The 14,074-nt window shown below is 38.7% G+C and overlaps 1 protein-coding gene across 1 annotated transcript in view; it reads right to left on the bottom strand.

Annotated features, from left to right (window-relative positions):
- PLEKHA8 (pleckstrin homology domain containing A8) overlaps positions 1–14,074 on the bottom strand; it is a 115,621-nt gene that overhangs the window by 11,908 nt on the left and 89,639 nt on the right. The window lies entirely within an intron of this gene.

Here is a 14,074-nt window from a genome sequence, read left to right as displayed (position 1 = left end):
TTGTACAAAAATCCGGAGTATCTCACAGAACCCAAGGACAGAAGTGGACGTCACGAAAGCCAAGCAGCAGGAACTAGAAAACTACCAGGAACTATTATTTTCTCTCAGTCTCTGTCTCTCCCTCTCCCTTCCTACCTCTCTCTTGCTCTCTCTCTCTCTCTCTCTAACCAGATCATTTTTTTTCCCCTTTTCCCTATATTTTGCACATCCGTTCCATTCTCCTCTTTAATTGTCTGCTTTCTCTGCTTCTCCCGGCATGTGGATGAGAATGGTTTTCCATGATGGCAGCTTCCGCTCTTCAGTTTCCATAACCCTCATTCCAGCTAAAAGGCACAACACAATCATCCCTGAAGCTCACCTCCAAGTCTGATTGCCTCACCTCAGGTCAGGTGTCCATTCGTGGCCAGCAAAGCAGGGTCATCAATCATAAACATGGCTGCCTCATGGAGATGGAGATGTTCTCAATGAAATGGGGGTACTGAACTGGGAAGACACCCCCAAAGGTATCTATTTCAACAGTTAGGCTAATTTTTTTTTACCGACAAGTGCAAGGTCCTATTGTTAAGAAAGAAGAACTCAACAAGAAATAACAAATGTCGGAGAGGATGTAGAGAAAAAGGAACTTTTGTACACTGTTGGTGGGAATGTAAATTGGTGCAGCCACTATGGAAAACAGCATGTAAGTGCCTTGAAAAATTAAAAATAGAACTACCATATGATCCAGCAACTCCATTTTTGGGTATTTATCTGAAGAAAATGAAAACACTAACTTGAAAAGATATATGAACCCTCATGTTCATTGCAGCATTATTTATAATAGCTAAGACATGGAAGCAGTCTAAGTGTCCATCAATGGAAGAATGGATAAAAAAGATGTCACACACACACAGACGAATATATACACACAATGGAATTTTATTCAGCCATGAAAAAGAAGGACCTCTTGCCACTTTTGACCACATTGGATGGATCTTGAGGACATTATGCTAAGTGAAATAAGACAGACAGAGAAAGACAAATTCCATATGATCTCACTAATATGCTGAATCAAAAAAAACAAGTAAAACGGCTCATAGATACTGAGAACAGATTGGTGGTTGCCAGAGGTGGGGGGGGGGAGTGGGTGAAATGGGTCAAAGTGTGGTCAAAAGTACAAATTTCCAGTTATAAAATAAATAAGTCCTGGGGATGTACAGCATGGTGGCTTCAGTTAATAATACTGTATTGTATATTTGAAAGCTGCTAAGAGAGTAGAGCTTAAAAGTTCTCATTACACACACACACAAATTGTAGCTACATGTGGTGAATGATATTCACCAGACTTATTGTGGTGATCATTTCACAACACTTGTATATACAGAAATCAAATCATTATGTTGTACACCGAAAACTAACATAATGTTAAATGTCAATTATATCTCAATTTTTTAAAAAGGAAAAAGAAAGAACTTTACAACTATAAGGCTTTTAGATAGATAAACATGAGTTAAAAAAAAAAACTTCTTGGAAGGGGATGGATTCATAGCGTAGAGGAAACTGAGCATGAGTCATAATAACACCATTTTAAAAACGCAGTAGGGAAAAAAAACACAGTGGGAAGTGTAACCAAAAGTATAACACAAACAGTTTTAGTGTCTTGTATGATTTATATATATTTGGCAATGAGGATTCTGATAATCAATATGTGGATCTGGTGGTATTTCTTTTCTGAACTCAATTAGAAAACCAGATGGATCAATTTCCAACAGCAGCTCCCAAGCTAATAGGTTCTGATCCCACCTCTTAGAAGAAAGGCCATCTGACGGAATGCCCAGGTGGAATCACAAGGCATTTCATACTGATACCCTCATTTCTGGTCATACCTCTTATAGTTATTTATAAATAAATATTTATATTATATAGAGAGAGAAATAAATGTGGAGATTTCATAGAAATGGAATCATATAATATGTGTGGTCTTTCATGTCTGGCTTCTTCCATTTAGTACAGATATGCCACATATTTTTATCCATTCATCAGTTGATGGACATTTGGGTTGTTTCCACCTTTTGGCTATTGTGAATAGTGCTGCTGTGAATATTTGTGTACGAGCTCTTGTTTGAACACCTGTTTTCAATTCTTTTGGGTATACACCCAGGAATGGAATTGCTGGGTCATATGATAATTCTATGTTTAACTTATTAAGAAACTGTCAAAATGTTTTCCAGAGCGGGCGCACCATTTCACATTCTCACCAGGGTTACATGATGAGGGTTATAATTTCTCCACATCGTGGCCAACATTCCTTTTCCGTTTTTTGACTACAGCTAACCTAGTGAGTATGAAGAGGGAATCTCAAGGTGGTTTCGAGTTGCCTTTCTCTAATAACTAAGTTCTTAGGTTTTTGATTGCACAGAAAAGATTGTTTACTCTCAGAGGCATGGATTGTACCTTAGAGGTTTAATATTCTCAGGGCTGAGAACACAGTAGGTGATTTAATCATTGCCTGCTGACAAATCTTTCATTTGGCAAACATTTACAAGCAGAGTCTGGGCTTCGTGTGAGCTCAGCACCAATCAACAAGAGTTCTATTTAGCTTCAGGAGGTCAGAAGATCAGAGCACATGGATACATTCTAAAGACTCTGACAACAGGCCCCTAAGAAGGCAGATTCACACCTCAACATGACACAGCAATGGAAGCTTTAGAAGCAATTTGATCCATTGCACCAAATGGTGGCTGAAGGTCAATTACAATGAAAATCGGTATTGGCTTCTGTTTTCATCTCCCTTTTCACTTTTAATAAAACGTGTCTTGGCAGAAATCTCTTAAGGCAGATGGGTGCCCACTTTGTAGAGGTGTTTGGTGGGTTAATGTGAGCCAAACACTTCATGATAAGACGTCCGCTGCAACTGAAGAGTCAGGTGCTCTTATTAATGAGACTTTTAATTCTGAGCATTTACTCCATGCAAGATCCTGTCCCAGGCAATTTATTAATAGCTGAGAACGTAATGCGCAGCTTTCAGACATTATCTCAATCTTAATAAATAGCTCTTTCCTCCGCTGCAGCACTGGTTCTGTCTGGGCTCAGATCTGAGCTCTGCCCCTCACTAGCTATGAGATTTAACCTCTGTGAACATCAATTTCCTTATCTGGAAAGATGGAAATTAAAACGCTCATCTCTTAGGTTGTTTTTAGGATGCGCTAGGATAACCTGGTTAACGTACTACAATGTCTGGTACCTGGAGAGAAGTTAATAATGTTAGCTCTCTTTGCCTTCATTTAGAAGTAGGGATATTACAGATATTATTCCTCCTACTTTGTAGATGGGAGGAGTGAGGCACAAGCCTCACAGTGAATGAGTCATCATCCTGTCTTCCCAGCTCACAGCCATTTCCAGCTCCCTGAGGACTGCACGCTGAACCAGGGTGATGGACCACAGCAGTCATGTTCGTACCACAGGCACAGCCTTCAGGTCATTGCTCATTGAATTGAGGGAGACAGACATGGGATTAAAGTGGGCCAATTACATTCTTGTGTAAGAATTTGGAATTGAGACCGAGAGGCAGAAAGTTAGAATCTGTATGTGGTTAGAACCGTGTCATGTAATTTAGAATCTTGATGCCACTACATTCTGGCATATGGATGGGGGAGTGCAGAAAGTTGGTCCTCAGAGAGAGAAGAGGGAAGTAGATGTGCAGAAAGAAGCAGCAATGAGAGCCTAGAAGAAACCCCAGTGGTTTTCCAGTACTCGGTTCTAGTATTTTCTGAGCCCAGCTCACACATTTTCCCTTGGATTCCATGAGACACCCACCTACAGACTTATAATAAATTCCCTCAGGTCGCTTCTCGGAGTTTGGTGGGCAAGATTTTCACAGGCCACCAAACTCCAGTGAGCAAGTGACTGAACTTTATTTCCTGTAACATAATTACATTTGAGTTCTCATTCCACCTGATGGCGGAAAGGCAATCAAGTTCAGCTTCAGGTAAACTCAGTCATTTTAGCGTTTTTTGGGCATTTTAGGTTTCACTCAATTCAGGGTATCTTCACACATTTCCTTCTCACCATAGTGTCATCTCCAGACTTCTTGGGCATCCTTCTTGCCAACAAGAGGAGGCACTTAGCCCATGCTCACCTCCCTGGAGAGAGGTGTAACCGTGGTTCGATGCATTCCATCTGCTCTGGGGTCATCATGTCCTTGCAGCCACTCTCCAGTCACCTGATTCTGCACCACAGCCCTCTACAGCTCTTTGCTCACTGTCAGACACTTTTGTGCCCCTTTTAGGAACTCACTAGCATCCAAATCTTTTTATATCTTTTTATTTTTAATAAAAATGGTTTTGACAAAATCTGAACAATCTTTAATCTGCAGGAAGTAGAGCCTTGTAGTTACTCTTCTGATTTCTTTCTAATGTCTTGCTTACAAAATAACCTTGTGCATTGATCTTTTGGGGGGAGAGTCTTTGGAAACTTGAAATTCCTTTTTATTTCAAAAATCCTGGCTGTTGTAAATCAAAAGTGTTAGATTTTAAGACTATTGTTTCTACTATAAATTTCAAGAGCCTAAATTGGAACTAATCTGAGTTTTAAGAACCTAATTTGGAACTCAAATCCATTTGGCTAAGATACTGCATAGTGGTGACTTAACTGGGGAGGGCCAAGGAGTAACTTACAGGAAATGCACATTTTTGTCGGGCTGCATGGGTTTGCGTTGATTTCTTGATCACTGTGAGCTGGATAAACACTGGCTTCCCAAGAATGCTTTCCATCCTTTGACCCTGTCTGCCTTTTAGAATTTCCAGGATTATCTCCTCTGTAATGTTCCACCTGCTTTCCACAATCCTTGTGTCACTTGGTGCACAGATACTGGTGGGCACATGGAAAGGGTGAGCCAAAGTTAGACCTGCATTTGCAAGACCACGTGAAACCCAACGCTCATTCTCCTGAAGCCAGGCTGCTTTTAGAAAGAGAGAAGAGGAATGCCATTCCATCACGCATGCTTATCATTCCCCAACTTTGGTTTCAAACCATCTTTATACCCTGGCCCATGGAGAAACTTGCCATTAAATTCTGTTCTCTCACAGCCCTTATATAGCAACTGTGTTGGGACCACTTCAGGCATTCCAAGCTTCACTAAGAGAGCAATTTTCTAACAAGAAAGCTAGAATGGGGGAGCATCTAAGATTTAGTTGCAGCAAATTGGAGACCAGACAATATAATCAACTTATTCAGAATAGTCAGTGAGAATCAGCTCTATGGGAGAGACACAACATTGTCATGCTTTAAATGCAATGCATCTATCAGTTAGGATTATAGGGGTCTTAGAGTAAGTATCCCCTTTGTTACTTCCAGGTCACGGGGTACAGAAAAGTAAATTTAATGAATTTTAATGATATAATAAAATATAATATCACATGAAAAAAGTAGTAAACAGATATACACATATGAATCCAGTTATTCATATATATATATATACACACATACACATATATGTGTATCTAGACACATATAAGAATAAAAGATGGAAGCAGTAAACAATGATCACTTCTAGGTAGTGGTATCATGGGTAGTTTACATTTTCCTCCTAACATTTTAACATGTGGCCCCAATTTTTCATTACTCTTATCAAGAGAAAATAATTAACATCATCCTTCTTTGAAGAGTGAAATGGGACTTCCAATCTCATAAGATAAGATGAGGGGAAATGATAATCTGAAAGCTCTCCTGCCACATTGTCTAGAAATGCTTGATAAAATCTAGCAAAAGTGGGCTTCCCTGGTGGCGCAGTGGTTGGGAGTCTGCCTGCCAATGCAGGGGACGCGGGTTCGTGCCCTGGTCCAGGAGGATCCCGCATGCCATGGAGTGGCTGGGCCCGTGAGCCATCGCTGCTGGGCCTGTGCGTCCGGAGCCTGTGCTCTGCGACGGGAGAGGCCACAGCAGTGAGAGGCCCGTGTATCGCAAAAAAAAAAAAAAAAAAAATATATATATATATATATATATATATCAAAAGTTATTTTAAATCCCTTAGTGAACTATTAAGAGAGAAGGGAAGGCCCAGGTGTGTCAGTTAGAAATAGGAAAGTCAGTGGCAAGGATGTGAGTTGCTGCTGCAACTGGGATTGGGACCTGGATCCCTGAATAAAGCAGTTTTTAAAGGGCTGTACTCTCATTGAAAGAGTAGATTAGGAAAAATGTCAATCCACTGGCAGAGAGACAAAAAGGTATTTGTATGCTTTTCTCTGGGTGGGAAAAATGTCCATCTGAGAAACAAAATCTCCAGGTTTGTTTCTACTCCAACTTTGGAGGTTTAAATTTGCAGATGATCCAGGAACCATGATTCTAAATGACCTTCAAGGTGATAAAATGACCAAAAACTTGGTCCAGATATGGTGATCTCTCCGTAGCAAACACAAAGCAGCTCTTGAGAGATACACCCCAAAACCAAGCCACAGGGGAGTCTCACAGTAAAACAGCCTTCTCTAAAGAGGAGCTCACAAACTAAAATGATGAAATGCAGGACAAAATCCTCCATGAGAGTCAGCAGACACATAAATAGCACCAAAAGATTCCCTAAAACTCTGCATAATAGAATGACAATTTGTTTTTGTTGTTTGTTTGTTTGAGTACAGGAGTGGCATGATCTGATGTAATATTCCACTGTATATATGTGACACATCTAGAATGACAATTTGAAAGAGAATGTAAAATAATCACCTTTATAAGTCTTAAAAGGCCTGAACGATGTAATTAAAACACCAAGGGGCTTCCCTGGTGGCACAGTGGTTAAGAATCCATCTGCCAATGCAGGGGACATGGGTACGAGCCCTGGTCCGGGAATATCCCACATGCCGCGGAGCAACTAAGCCCGTGCGCCACAACTACTGAGCCTGAGCCTGTGAGTCACAACTACTGAAGCCCGTGTGCCTAGAGCCCGTGCTCTGCAACGAGAGAAGCCACCACAGTGAGAAGCCCACGCACCGCAACGAAGAGTAGCCCCCGCTCGATGCAGCTAGAGAAAGCCTGCATGGAGCAACGAAGACCCAACGCAGCCAAAAATAAATAAATAAATTTTTTTTAAAAAAGGGTTTGTTTAAAAAAAAACCACGAAAAAAAGAACAAGTCCTATGAAAGGCACTTTGCATGACGTTACAAGTACAAAATCTGGAGCTAAACTGCTAGGTTCAAATCCCAGCCCTATCACCCATTAGCTGGACGGTACCACCTATTAGCTTGATTTCTTGATTACTGTGAGCTGAAAACCCTGGTCTCCCAAGAATGCCTTCCATCCTTTGACCTTGCCTGCCTCTTAGAATTTCCAGGATTATCTCCTCTGTAATGTTCAGTCTGCTTTCCACAATCATGTCAATTGGGGTGAGTCACTTAATATTTCTGTGCCTCAGGTCCCTCCTCTATAAAGTGGGAATACTAATGGTACTTACATCAATGGGGTGTTGTGAGGATTAAATGTGTTAATATATGTAAAGTGCTTAGAAGACTGTCTATCAAACTATATCACGATCTATATACAGAGAGATGGAAGTGGATAGACATAGACATAGTTATATATTGTATCGGTATATATATAATATATATTCTAAATGTTTATATACTAAATCCATGAATTTAAAAATAGACTCAGATATCAGACACAAAAACCCAGCCATAGGCTGTTCATAACAAGGACACTTAAAATCTAATAACTCAGGAAGACTAAAAAAAAATGAAATAGCAAAAAAATTATACCAGGTAAATACACATTTTTAAAAAATTGAGGGCTTCTCTGGTGGTGCAGTGGTTGAGAGTCCACATGCCGATGAAGGGGACACGGGTTTGTGCCCCGGTCTGGGAAGATCCCACATGCCGCGGAGCGGCTGGGCCCATGAGCCATGGCCACTGAGCCTGCGCGTCCGGAGCCTGCGCTCCGCAACGGGAGAGGCCACGACAGTGAGAGGCCCGCGTACAGGAAAAAAAAAAAAAAAAAAAAAAAATTGAGAGCACCTACTCAGTAGCAACAACAGAGGCCAGAAGACAGTAATTATGTTGATACTAGACAAGAAAGACTTTGAAATTTAAAAAATTTTTTAGATAAAGAAGGTCACTGCAAGATGAAAACATGAACAATTCACCAGGAATATTCAACAGTTCTGATGTTCTAAGCACCAAATAATATAGCATAATTGACAGAATGACATGGTAAAAATGGACAAATTCACATTTAGAATGTGGCAGGCAAAACCAGAATATGGAAGATTTGAACAACCCAATTTACATGACTCAGTGTATACCAAAAAAGTCAAGGTTTTCTGAATACAATGTACTACAGTTTGAAATTAGTTAACAAGATGACTCAAAAAAACCATTAAAAACACACTTCTAAATAGTTTCTTTGTCAAGAAAGAGATTTTAAGGGAAATAAATACATATTTATCACTAAAGGACAATGACAATAACACATGATAATACATGTGGGATGCAGCTAAAGCAGACCTTGAGTCACTTATGACCTTAATTGCATACATTAGAAAGGAAGAAAGCCTGAAAAGTAAAAAGAGAAACGTCCATCTTCCAGTTGTAAAACAAATATGACAAACCCCAAAAAGTAGAAGCTAGGAAATAGTAAAAATCAAAACAGAAATGAATTAAAAAAAACAAAAGTTGTTTTTAAAAAAGTTAAAATAAGATGACACTGAATAGCCGAAACAATCTTGAAAAAGAATGAAGTTGGGGGGGCTTCCCTGGTGGCGCAGTGGTTGAGAGTCCGCCTGCTGAGTCAGGAGACACGGGTTCGTGCCCCGGTCCGGGAAGATCCCACAGGCCACAGAGAGGCTAGGCCCGTGAGCCATGGCCGCTGAGCCCGCGCGTCCGGAGACTGTGCTCTGCAACGGGAGAGGCCAACCTCAAAAAAAAAAAAAAAAAGATTCCGCATGCCTCAAGGAAGATCCCGCGTGCTGCGACTAAGACCCAATGCAGCCAAAAATAAATCAATAAATAAAAAATAAATCTTAAAAAAAAAAGAATGAAGTTGGGGGACTTACTCTTTCCAATTTCAAAATTTACTACAAAGCTCTGGAAATCGAGACACTGTGGCATTAATAAACTGTTATATTAATGGTCAATCAATTTTTAACAAACATGCCAAGAAAATTCAATGGGGAAAGAATAGTTTTTTCCACAGATGGTGCTGGGACAACTAGATATCCACATGAAAAAGGATGAAAGTGGACCCTTATTTTACATTATATAAAGAATTAACTCAAAGTGGATCAGAGATCTAAAAATCTAAAATTCTTAGATGAAAGCATAAGAGCAAATCTTCATGATTTTAGACTATGACTTCTTATATACTTCTTATATAAAATAAGAAGTATATAGACTATGACTTCCTATATAAAATAAAAATTTTGATAAATTGGACTTTATCAAAATTAAAGAATTCTGAGTTTCAAGTGATAACACCAAAAAAGTGAAAAGACAACCCATAGACTGCAAGAAAACATTTGAAAGTCATATATCTGGAAAGGGACTTGTACCCAGAATATATAAAGAGCTCTTACAACTCAATAATATAAAAATAAATAACTCAATTAAAATTGGGCAAATGATTTGAATAGACATTTCTCTAGTGAAGATATACAAATGGTCAGTAAGTGTATGAAAAGATGCTTAACGTCATTAGTCATTAGGGAAATCAAATTATTTGCAAATCAAAATGATGAGATACCACTGTGCACCCACTAAGATGGCTATAGTAATAAAAGAATAATAATAACAAGTGTTGGTGAAGATGTGGAGAAACTGTAACTCTCATTAATGGCTGGTAAATCAGAAAATGATGCAACCACTTTAGAAAACAGCTTAATGTCAAATATGGAGTTACCAGTTACCATAGGACCAAGCAATTCTGCTTCTAGATATATATCCAAGAGAAATGAAAACGTTTGTCCACACAAATATTGGTACACAAATATTCATAGCGGCATTATTCATAACAGACAAAGAAAGGAAACAATCCAAATGTCCATCAACTGGTGAATGGATAAACAAAATGTGGCACATCCATACAATAGAATACTTTTCAGCAATAAATAAAGCAGAATAAAGTACTGATGTATGCTACAATATAGATGAATCTCAAAAACATGCTAAGTGAAAGAAGCCAGTCATAAAAGACCAAATATTGTATAATTCTATTTATATGAAAGATTAAGAATAGGAAAATCCATGGAGACAAAAAGCAGATTACTTGCTCCCTAGGGCTGGAGGATGGAGGAATGGGGAATGATTGCTTAATGGGCACAGGGTTATTATTATTATTTTTTTTTGCGGTACGAGGGCCTCTCACTGTTGTGGCCTCTCCCACTGCGGAGCACAGACTCCGGACGTGCAGGCTCAGCGGCCATGGCTCACGGGCCTAGCCGCTCCGCGGCATGTGGGATCTTCCTGGACCGGGGCACGAACCCGTGTCCCCTGCATTGGCAGGCGGACTCTCAACCACTGCGCCATCAGGGAAGCCCAGCACAGGGTTATTTTTGAGGGTGATAAAAAATTTTTAGGATTAGATTATGGTGAGGACTATGTAACTCTGTAAATATGATAAAAACCATTTAATTGTGCACTTTGAATGAGTGAACTTTATGGTATGTAAATATGATTGCATTTTGAAAAATTAAATAAGATGAGATAAATGCAATGTGCTATCCTGGATTGGATCCTGAAACAGAATCCTGGAACAGAAAAGGAACACAATGAAAAAATTGGTAAAGTCTGAGTAATCTTTGTACTAACATTAGGGATGATGGGTGATAATAATACAGGAATTCCGTATTAACTTTGCAACTTTCCTATAAATCTGAAATTATTCCAAAACGAAAGTAAAACAGAACCATGGCAAACCTTTAGTGCGCTTGATCTAGAGATACGGGGCAGGGAGCCGGTAGAGGAGGCACAAATAAATAGTTAGGAGTGACACATAGGATATAAACTATAAACAGTGGAGGTGTAAACCTAATACTAAGAACTATTGTGTACTACTGCTGTGCAAGGTAGGTTCCTTCACTGTCACCACCTGAAAGTTCTCTGGGCTCAGGATGACTTCCACAACGTAACACAGTTTGAGATAAGGAACAGGCCCTATTGGGGGAAACCGACAACACAAGGGTCAGCAGAAGAGACGAGAAATGTGGTTCACTGTCTTCCCATCACTGCATGGAGAGTCATGTCAGGACCTAAGCGTGTATCAGTGGGCAGCAAACGACTGCTTGGCAGAGTGATCTGGGTTCAAGTGCTTGATGTTTATAGCAGCTGCTGAGAAAGCCAGTTGCCCAGCACCTGGAAACCTGGGGTTGGGGGTGTGGGCTGTGGGAAGCTGCAGGTGCTCCTGCCAAAGGAAGGGAGCTACTGATCCAGTGGGAAGCTGATTTTGGGTGTGATCCCTCCCTCTAGGAGAAGGTGGTACAGGCATAGCCTGCTTCTTGTCCAGTCTACCCAGAGTAAGCTCTCAGGGTTACTTTTGCATGGTTGTACTTGACATTCATAACCAGTAAATTGAAAATATACACAAAATGCATGGTTTCTTAGAAAAATACAACTTAATAAAACCACTCAAGAAGAAATATAATTTTGTCTTAGATTTATAACTTGAACCAGGAGTTTTAAAATCCACCTTCCTCTCTTAACAAGAAAGAAAAGGAAGAAAGAAAGAATAAAACAGCCCATTAAGCCCAGAAGACTTTACCAGACACAAACTTCAAAGAACAGATCATTGTTTTCTGAAACAAACTGTTCCAGTGAATACAAAATGAGGGAACACTGCTCACCTCATTCTATGAAGTAAAATAATTCTGATGGCAAAATCAGATAAGGAAGGTATGAGAAAGTAATAATTAAAGGCTAATCTCACTTCCAAATATAGATGCAAAAATCCTAAATAAAATTTAGTCACATCAATCCAGAAATGCCTATTAAAAATATATCATTACCAAGTTGGAGTCATCTTAGGAATGCAAAGATGATTAAAATTAGAAAGTCTATTAAGAAGATTTATTATTATATTAACTGGTTAAAGCAGAGAACCATACGATCATCTCAATAAATGCAGGAAAACCTTTGACAATATTCAACCTTGTTTCACAAATATCCATAGCAAACTAGAGTAGAAAGCAAATTCCTTAGCCTGGTAAATGGTAGCTACAAAAATTATAGCAATTTTCAAAATTACACAGCAAAAATTATACATAATGGTGAAATGCTGAAGGCATTCCCTTTCAGATCAGGAACAATGGAGATTTGTTCTATCACCACTTCTATTCAGCATTGTACTGGGGTTTTTCACTAGTGTGATAATACAAGAAAAAGAAATAAAAATTATAAAGATTGAAAAGGAAAAACTGAAATACAAAAGAATCTACAGACTACTAGAAATAAGGGTTTATCAAGGTTATTGAAGGCAAAACAGATATGTAAAATCAGTAACACTGCTGTTCACCAGCAACAAAAATTATAAAATGTAATTTTTTAAAAAGATAGATTTTCAAAGGCAACTCTAAAATATAAGGTACTAGGAATAAATACAACAAAAAATGCACAAGATTTTTATCACTAAAATTATAAAACTTTATTTATTAAAAAAAGTTTTTAAACTTTATTGAAGAAAATAGTAGAACACCTAAATAGATGGAAATATAAACCATATTTATTGATGGGAAGATATAATTTTGTAGCAATTGGAGTTTCTCTCCAAATCAGTCTGTTAGTATGATTATAATAAAAATTCTAACAAGATATTTTTCAGAACTTGAGAAGATGATCCTTAAATTCTTACAGAAGATTAAAGGATGAAGAATAGCCAAAACTCTTTTTTTTTTTTTTGCGGTACACGGGCCTCTCACTGTTGTGGCCTCTCCCGTTGTGGAGCACAGGCTCCAGACGCGCAGGCTCGGCGGCCATGGCTCACGAGCCCAGCCGCTCTGCGGCATGTGGGATCTAACCGCACCGGGGCGCGAACCCGTGTTCCCTAGCATTGGCAGGCGGACTCTCAACCACTGCGCCACCAGGGAAGCCCCAAAACTCTTTTTAAGAGGAAACACAAGGGGTGTGTGTGTGTGTGTGTAGTGGAGGAAACTCATCACTTTCTTTAAAGAACAGTGTGGTATTTGTCCAGAGAGAGACAATCAAACAAATGGAATAGAACAGTCTAGTATTAAACTCATGTATATATGATAGTGGTGGCATTTAAATTACAGGAAAAGGATAGCTCCAGTGGTGCTAAGACTAGTGGCTATCCATAAGGAAAAGCTAACATTAATCCAAACCACACCTCATACACAATCTCTGGATGATTTTAAAAGCCTAAAGGTGAAAAATTATAAAATTATTGGGAAAAATATCAATGATGTTCTGGTGATATTTGTATATGGACTTATTTTCTAAACCAAACACAACAAGCACTAATCATAAAGGAAAAATGATAATTTGATTATATTAAAATTAGAAACTTGTTTTATAACAAAGCCATGAGATACAAAGTGAAAAGACAAGCCACTAACCAAAAGAAGATATTTGCTACTCATATGACCAATATAACCAGAATTAAAAATATTTGCTACTCATATGACCAATATAACCAGAATTTAAAAAACAAGATAAACAACCTAAGAGAAAAATGACAAAAAGTATGAATAAGCAGTATCAGGAGGAAGAACCCTGAATGTCCGGTAAATATACGCAACCATGCTCACCAACCCCTTTTTTTAGCCATTTTTATTTCTTCATTTGTGAATTATCTAGTCATAGCCTTTGTAACTTTTTCTATTGTGTTCTGCATATTTTCTAACTGATTTGAGGGAATTCATGTTTCTGAACTTACCATTTTGGTCTGGCTCTTCTGACCTTGTAACGTTGGCCCTGCTGTTCTAACACTGTTGTTCCTTAGAACATGTTTGTTTGTTTGTTTTTAATAACTTCTAAAATTTAAATATGATTTACATACGTTTGAAACTTTGTCTGCTCCGAATTCACAAAGATAGTGCCCTAAGTTTCCTCATAGAACCTTTAGACTTTAAAAATTTTTACGTTCAGTTGTGTGATCTTGATTTAT

The sequence above is a fragment of the Delphinus delphis genome, chromosome 9 (genome assembly GCF_949987515.2).
Source record: "Delphinus delphis chromosome 9, mDelDel1.2, whole genome shotgun sequence".
NCBI lineage: Eukaryota > Metazoa > Chordata > Mammalia > Artiodactyla > Delphinidae > Delphinus > Delphinus delphis.
Note: the sequence above shows the minus strand (reverse complement) of the source record. Positions and strands in the feature narration are given on the sequence as shown.